The sequence below is a fragment of the Apium graveolens genome, unplaced genomic scaffold (assembly GCF_009905375.1).
Source record: "Apium graveolens cultivar Ventura unplaced genomic scaffold, ASM990537v1 ctg1911, whole genome shotgun sequence".
NCBI lineage: Eukaryota > Viridiplantae > Streptophyta > Magnoliopsida > Apiales > Apiaceae > Apium > Apium graveolens.
In genome coordinates this window covers 14,460-23,449 of record NW_027417443.1, presented here as the reverse complement: position 1 = coordinate 23,449, position 8,990 = coordinate 14,460, and the positions used below count along the sequence as shown (strand labels likewise).

At 35.7% G+C, this 8,990-nt stretch overlaps 1 non-coding gene across 1 annotated transcript; it reads left to right on the top strand.

Annotated features, from left to right (window-relative positions):
- Window positions 1-1,979: 1,979 nt before the first annotated feature.
- Window positions 1,980-2,086, top strand: LOC141700190 (small nucleolar RNA R71). The gene has a single exon (XR_012566236.1). It is a non-coding gene; the product is annotated as a small nucleolar RNA R71 (small nucleolar RNA).
- The last annotated feature ends 6,904 nt before the right edge of the window (window positions 2,087-8,990 follow it).

Sequence of the window (8,990 nt, the reverse complement as noted above, 5' to 3'; positions counted from 1 at the left end):
CTGACGACCTTTACATACACTCATTTACTTTATGGAATACTAATATGATCTTAGAATTTCTATAACAGACTCCTATATAGCGTGATCTGATAATTTTCCTTAATCAACATCATCAGCAAAAGTTACTATTTATTAGTGTTTCAAAAATTCTAAAAATTGGGGTTATTACAGATGGCTTGAGGTGCTTTGGAGAATTTTTCACCTCTTCCAATCCAAGAGATTCAAAAGGCATATCCAGCCTTCGCTTCCAAGGAGAAGCATTCTAATATTGCAATTGCTCATCACCTTCATCATCTTCACTATCTGAATTTCCCAACAAGGCTTTCTCTAAGGCATTAGACCTTAACATTTGATCAAGTTCTGAAGTAACCACAGAATCGACCAACTCCACTTTTAAGCACTCCACATTATCAGTAAGGAATTTCATGGCATTGAAAATATTGAACGTCACATCCTGATCCAGTACTCGCATAGTGAGCTCACCCTTCTGCACATGTATCAAGGTTCGACCAGTAGCCAAGAAAGCTCTTCCCAAGATTATGGGAATCTTCTTATCCTCCTCAAAATAAAGAATTACAAGGTCCGCATAAAAGATTAGTTTGTCCATCTTGACCAAGATATCCTCCACAATGCCTGGTGGATATGTAATAGAGCGATCGGGTGATCGGCTAACTGCAAGGTCATATAAGTAGGCTTTGGATCAGGTAAGTCCAACTTCTTGAAAATAGACAAAGGTATCAAATTGATGCTAGCCCCAGTCACATAAGCATTTGTGAAATGAAATTTTTCCAATGGTACAAGGAATAGTGAAGCTTTCAGGATCCTAAGTTTCGAACGCAACTTCCGTTGCAGCACAGCACTGCATTCCTCCATGAGAGCAACTGTCTCTATTTCATCAAGCTTCACTTTCCGAGAGAGAATACCTTTCATAAACTTCGCATAGCTAGGCATCTGTTCAAGAGCTTCAGCGGAAGGTATGTTGATATGAAGTTTCTTGAACACCTCCAGAAACTTCGTAAACTGCTTATCCAACTTTTGCTTCTATAACCTCTTAGGAAAAGGAGGTGGAGGATAGATCTCTTTCTCCCCTGTATTACCCTCAGGAGGAGTGTGTTCCACATTTTTCTTCCTTGGTTCCCCTTCTGCTTCCTTCTGCACTTCTTCTTCAGCCACATCTTCAGATTCTGGAACTTGAGCTTTTTCTTGGTTTGCAACCTTCCCAGACCTCAATATAATTGCCTTAACCTGCTCTTTTGCTTCCTTCTTGCCTGACACTTTAGTGTCACTAGGGAATGTTCCAGGTTGTTGATTCAGCAAGGTATTGGCAATATGCCCAATTTGATTCTCCAAGGTCTTAATAGAAACCGATTGGCTCTTGCACATAAGCCTCAACTCCTCCAATTCAGATTTTTTATTAGATTGTTACAGTTAGAGTTGTTGTCTTGGTGCATATTATGGTTGCTGAAAACCATAAGGGTTGTTTTGCTTTGCTGCATACTGCTAGTAAGGTTGTTGCACTGCATTCGGAGTGTTGCTCCAGCTGAAGTTAGGATGATTGCGGTTGCTGGGATGATAGGTGGCTGGAACTGGTTGCTGCGACCTCTAAAAGTTGCTCATGAACTGAGCTAATTCACTAGAAATAGCACACTGCTCCGTCTCATGCGCACCATCACAAAGCTCACAGACACTAGTGATCTGATTAACTCCATAATTAGCCAAAAGAATCCACCTTCATCATCAAAGCCTTAAGCTGAGCAGCTATAGAAATAGCTGCATCTACCTCCAGAATACCTGCTACTTTGCCTTGAGTTAGTCTCTGAGAAGGGTTCTGGTATTCATTAGCAGCCATCAGTTCAATCAAATCATAAGCTTCATCATAGCTCTTAGCCCATAAGGCTCCACCTGATTCTGCATCAAGCATGGGTCTAGAAGTCGCACCCAAACCATTATACAAGCAGTTAATGATCATCCAGTCAGGCATCCCATGATGAGGACACTTTCTAAGCATGTCCTTAGAATGATCCCAAGCTTCACACAAAGATTCTCCCGATTATTGTGCAAATTGGGTAAGAGTATTCCTGATTACAACTGTCTTCGCCATAGGGAAGAATTTAGTGAGAAACTTCTGAGCAAGATCTTACCACTTGGTGATAGAGCCTGGTGGTAGAGAATGCAACCAGCACTTAGCTTTATCCCTCAGAGAAAATGGGAAAAGCCTCAACTTAATAGCATCTTCATAAACATTTTTGAATTTGTAAGTGTCGCAGATCTCGATGAAATCCCTAACATGCATATTGGGATCTTCAATCGGAGAACCCCCAAACTGAACCGAGTTCTGCACCATCTGAATCGCGCTAGCCTTGATTTCAAAAGTGTTAGCCACGATGGCTGGTCTGAAACTGCTAGACGGAATATCATTGATCTTTGGATGAGAATAGTCCATTAAAGCCTTTGTCTTTCCTTCTGGTTCACCCATTGCAACAAGAGCTTCTTCTTCAACTTTCTCCTCTTCTACAAGAACTTCTTCCTCCGCTTTATCCAGTGTTCTCTTTCGAGATCGAGAACGAGTTAGCATAAATGCTCTCTAGAGTACCTGAAAAAGATACAAGAAAATAAATAAGTAAAATATCTGAGTCAGTGAACTTTAATGACCACTGATGTTAAGCACATAAAATAAAAATTAACACCAAGTTCCCCAGCAGCGGCGCCAAAAACTTTTTAGGACAAAAACACGTGCTAATATTAACGCAAGTATACGTGATCGCAAGTAATATAGAATCAATTCTAGTTCATTCCCATAGATAACGGTTTAGGTTAATTTCAATAATGTACTTATACAACAATGGTATGGTTATTATTCAATGCTAAGATGATAACAAGTTAAGATTATTTATAACTAAGATTATTAACTAACATGCAATTAACTAAGAGATTAAAAAAGTTGATTTACTTATATAACACAAACATGGGATTCTAAATTCATTACTACTTCATTCAATAGGTGCAATGGTGATGAAAACTAATCAGATAAGACGAAACTAGTAGACGCCAACTTTCATTGTACGAATACCCTACTACCAGACATCCATAAAAGAGTTAGAAGCTGAATAGACACCAATTATATTGAGACCCTATATGTCTATAGAATTTGACAACATAATGCTTTAATGCACAAGTTATCTATCGTGATTACATAGGGCAAGTAAGATGGTTAAATTTACCTACGAATCATGCATATCAAATACATGAACCTATGCTAGCATGGCAAGTTCTAAACCCCTATATTCACTTTCGCTTTAATAGAGATTAACACACTATCTTATAAATTCGCGACGCTCATAAAACGAATAAGCACAACCAATACTAGGAAATCATACAATCACCACACACTAAGGTGTCAAAACATATTAACTATTGAAATCCATAAGTAAATCCACTAGAACCCCACGATAACGATTAGCCCATAACCGAACTCATCATCATCGTGGTTTCCGATGAAAGCATGGTATAATAAACTTATTCTTTATAAATATGAATAGTTAATCATAGTACGTTAAACAAGAGTATAGGTTCAACAAACAAGGAAACTAGCATCGAAGATTACAACTTAAAATAAAGAATCACAAGAATAAACTAGATCCTCTTCGCCTTGGTTGTATTTGTGCTCCTAGGTCTTCTTAATATCTTCTCCTTAAGCTCTGTTATGAAAACGTCTTTAAGTTGTCTTTATATAGCAGCCCAATCAGAAGAGAAGTCCATAAAATCATTCTTGTACTTCAAACGGGATTCCCAGCTTTTGACCCGGTGCGGCCGCGCGCTTCATCAGCGTGGCGCACTATCCTTCTGCTTCTCTGGTGCGGGCGCGTGCTAGCACAGCGCGGGCGCGCTGACATTTTGGAAAAAGTTCTGATTTCTTGTTTTCTTGCATGTTTTGAGATGGCAATCCTCGAGCAATCTTCCTGAGTACCATCCTAACACAAATTTAGCACCAAAGCAATGTTAAACCTCTTTGATCCCTTATTTATGCCTAAAATGCAAAACACTACAAAAATGCATCAAAAACACAAATAACATGAGTACAAAACACCAATTCAAGCCTTTATAGAGCATTCTAAGTGGACATAAATGCCACTTAACAACAAACACTTGAGTGTAGACTGGAATGAAACACAATGTGAGATCACTAAACTGTAATCACACTTGCAGTGTGAGAAATGGTTAAAATATATAATCTTTTCACTTGGTTTTTTTATCCTAAGATTCCACTCTGATACACTTTGAAGGATTACTCAACTAAGGGCGAAGATTGAATAAAAGATTATAGAGATTATTAAGATTCAATAGTTTTTCTGAAACTAAGAAGGGGAGTTTCCAACTTTATTGTACTAAGGAGGGGATTCTTCATCTTTAGGGGAAAGATTATTGGGTTTCTATTTTCTGAGTTCCAAAATATTTTCTATGTGCTTTATGGGAAAATCTGAAGATTATTAAAGACAGTATTTGGAAGATGTATCAATCTGTAACTTTACATAAGGGAGAGAAGAATCTGTTCTCTGCTAAAGCTGAATGCATATAGAAGATGTGGTAGATATATAATAGTATTATTTCCAAGTCCAGGATTGAAAGTTGAAAGCTGATTGAAGATTTTTGATTATGGTTAGTTGAGTTATCCTATAAACTGTTGCTTCTCCATTATTATTTGACCGTCAGGTGTAACAGTCAAATATGGGGAGATTCTTAAGCAAGATTGAAGCTATATGTATAACTTAACAATACTGGTTTGGATAAATCAACACAGAACAAGGACTTTGAAATAATCTATATTCCACAAGAATCAATATAGATTGTTTATTAGGAATATACACTATGGTTTTATTAGCTGCAGTGAAGAAGACGTCAACAGTGATCCGTATGAAGTTCATTAAAATGTTCAGGCATCGGAAGAATAAGGTTGGAGTTATTCGAAGCAGTTATCAGAATTAGTGTGAAGACCTCAAGGATTCCTAGTGAAGTATGTTATATTTGGTAGAAGACTTAACAGTGGTTTGTACGGGTATAATATGAAGGCCTGAGAGCGGAACTAGTCGTCTGTGAACCAGATCCTTGCACTAGATGTCAGTGATCCGTGAAAGGAAACAGAGTATTATTTTTAAAAATACTGTCATGTGGTTTTTGTACTCAAGAGGATTGAAAAGATTTTAAAGTACGAAAAACCGGAGATTAGAAGATTAGAAGGATTGAAGATACAGAGGACTACAACCCGAAAATTTACAGGATTTATTTATTCAATAGCTGATTTTTTATTAAATTAATAAATGACAATCAATTCATTCATTTATTTATTTTTACATCAATAATTAATTTTGAATAAATAAATTAAGTTGATTTTTTATTTTAAATAAATAAATGAAATTAAATTCATTTAATTATTTAATTTAAAAATCAACATCTATTTTTTTCTCTCAGGCTAGACACTTGCATGCATGCATTTGATTTATCAAATCGAAAAAAATAAGTCAAATAGATTGCGAAAGAAGAATGAATTGGCAGCTTTCTTCTTTGTTTAATTGATGCACCGCAGGAAGGACCCGTCTTCTTTGTGCAAAAGAAAAGAAACCATGATTCACAGTTTGATATACAAAAGAAACCAAGATGTAAATCAAATAAAATAATTGGCAGGTCTTTTCTTGGTTTAATCTAGTGCACAAGAATGGAGTGTGGCATGCACTCTCCTTGTTGTTTGGTTGATTAACCGCGTGTACATCACTCTCCTTGGCTGTGGGGCTGGTTCGAAATGAAAGAAGAAAAAGAAAATGCAAGTGGTGTTTAAATCAAATAGCAGTCCCCAGTAACTTATGTGCTCCAAAATTTCCTAAGGCCTGTATTCCCTTCCTAGCTTCAATTCACAACTAAATTTGAACAAAGAAAGAAATTAAGTATGGCGCCCTCAATCTCGGGGTTAGGAAATGAGGACCCGCAAACTATTAAACTAATACAATAACAACATATATAATAAAATCCGATAATAATAATAGGATCTACACACAAATGTGTGGCTGAAATTGAACCACACAAATTAATTGATTATATCAACAAAGATGTAGTAGAGGAGTGAGTGCTTGCTAATTCTACTTAATTCTAACCTACGACCGATAATTTGTTCTGGTTTGTTTTGTTAACTGGCGACCACAGAAACTCAACCTGCGACCAACTAAACAAAACCAACTTGATTTCCTTTTATTATTAACTTGATTCACAACATGCGACTAAGGTTGCATGTTGTGTTTTTATTGTTTTTCATTTTCATTTTTTTGTTTTCTTTTTCTTTTTGTTTTGTTTTCTTTTTTTTCCATTTTTTTCTTTTTCTTTTTCTTTTCTTTTCTTTTTCCTCTTTTTTTTGTTTTCTTTTTATTTAAATTTAAATGGTAACTAAATTAATTTATAAAATAAATTTAAATATAACTTATATAAATAAACTAATTTAGATTCATAAAATAAATTTATTTAAAGTTTATAGGATAAATCATTTTAAGTTTATTAAATAAATTATATTAAAGTCCGTTAAATAAATTTATTTAATTTATCAATTAAACTTTGAACTTGGCCAGCCCCTCAAGCAGTTTAGCTGTATACCCCGCGCACCTCTTCTCGTACTTTAACAGATAAACGTTCAATCCAAGTATGTCCCTCAACTTAACAATTCTTCTGAAACTAATACCCAGATTCCTTTCACGAGTTGTTGACGCCTAGTGCAACTGCTCTGGTTCACAAATGACTAACCCCGATTCAGGTCTTCGTATTATAGCCTTGATTACATTATTAAGCTTGCAACAACTTTATCACTTCGAACACTGACTGTCAATAAACAAATGTACTTTCACTGGAATCTTTTCTGGTACTTTAGACGACGTCTTCATTGCCACAACAATCTTGAATACTTCCTTCACTGTTCTTCACTGACGCTTGAACATATATATGAACTCCTGTCATTGAGTATAACTTTAAGACTGTAGTTGTCTTCTTTAACCTCTGTCTATACCATGTCTTCAATTCTTCATATTCCTATGCTTCGAACACTGCTTATCTTCAATCAATGCCAATACACTGAAATCTTCTGGTAGCACTTATACACTGAATCTTCATCATTTCTGAAACCCTGAAAGCATTTAACCTTTATTCTTCATTGAGGCATGATCATATTAATGAAATTTTTTCAGTAACCTGTAAATAAAGTTCAAGCTTTATTCTAATCTTTTGATTCTTTATATTTTCTTAGTCTTTATTTCTTCTGATTTCTTGTGTAGTCGTAGCATTATTAATCTGTCCTGTTCTAGTATTGTTCTCGTGTTGAGTTATCACGTAACTGTTCATACAGCTACGCAGTCTCACCAACAATCTCCCCATATTTGATTGTTAAACCTAAAAAACAAATTAAATATAGAGGATAACTCAACTAACAACTTGGAAAAATTAAAGTACCAGGGCTTGTAAATAATGCTACTGGTTTTCTGGATCAAATAATGCATTTCCAGATTTCTTAAGTAACTGAAATGAAAGATGCTTGTTCCTCTAGCACTGAACTGGTCTTCAATTAGTTTCATCTTCATTTACCTTGTTCTTCAAATCTCTGCCAGATAACTCTTCTTAGTCTTGAAGTAATTATCAGCAGCTTCTTTTGTACAACCACATTTCCTGTTGAGAAGCACATATCTCTCTTGCTTCTCCCCTATGAGAATCAACTGCTTAAGGAGATCACCTTCGTTTACAACCTCTCAGGTACAATAGGATCCGCAGATAAAAACCAATGGTACTCCCTTTTTGGAAAACAGTTTCTCCCTTTATGAAGAAGAGTAATGAGTCAATCCACTTCTTTTAATAACTAGGAAATCACCTACGTGTTTACCACCTCTCCCGTTCAAACAACAATGGTGTGGTGTGGTTTCTTCTGATAACTAGGAAATCACCTACGTGTTTACCACCTCTCCCGTACAATGGGATCCATAGTTTCAAACAACAATGGTGTGGTGTGGTGTATATATGCTTTACCTTTTTCCTCCTTCCTGCTATTTCTCCCCCTTAGTTGAGGAATCCTCCAAACTACTACTTAAGCTTTTATCTCCTCCTTTGAGAAGGAATGTATGCTGTTGTCTGAAGGAATTCTCATATTTTACTTGGTTGGAAAAGAAATAACAAGTCAGAGTCTGATCAACCATTTCCCTTTAATAGCTGCAAGAATGACTTCACCGTTTATCATCCTGTTAACCAATATTTCCAACTCCTTATACCTCCCAACTGTGATATCACCAATTATTACCAATTGTTAGCTCCCAACTTGTTAGGTCTCAAAGTATTCTAATCCAATCTATAAATGTTAGGTCCCTAAGAATTAGGATCCAATCATAAACAGATTTAAGACCCGAAGTATCAAGAACCATGTTTAGGGATAGGAATGAGGTATGGTGTTCCTCTTTCTTTCTCACTGTGAGTGTGTGATTCTATTTTATGTACCTCAAAAGTGCTTCACTCTTCTCTCCACTCGTGTTTACACTTATTCTCACAAGTGTATCACTCCTCTCATAGCTCCAAAATCCAGCTATACCTGCAAGGAAAATCACCTTTGTTAGGTCACACAACACTATTGAAGGGGGTTGAATATAGTATTTATACAATCAAATCGATTTAGAACACAAGTATGTAACAGTAATCAAGTTTATTCAATATAATAAGCTCTATTACAAAGTAGGTTAAACTACTCTCTCAGTGATGAACAATATCACTAAGAGCTGTTAGGTTACAATAAATAATGTTCTCGTAAAAGATAACACTTATAGTGTAAACCCTAAGCTGTGTTTATATATTACACAGTTACAAGATATCTTCTAATTGATATGGAATATAATTCTGTCTCCTAAAATATATCAATCAGATATTATCTTCTACAAGTCTTCTAGCTGTCCAACTCTTCATGCATATCTTCTATTGTTTTTATA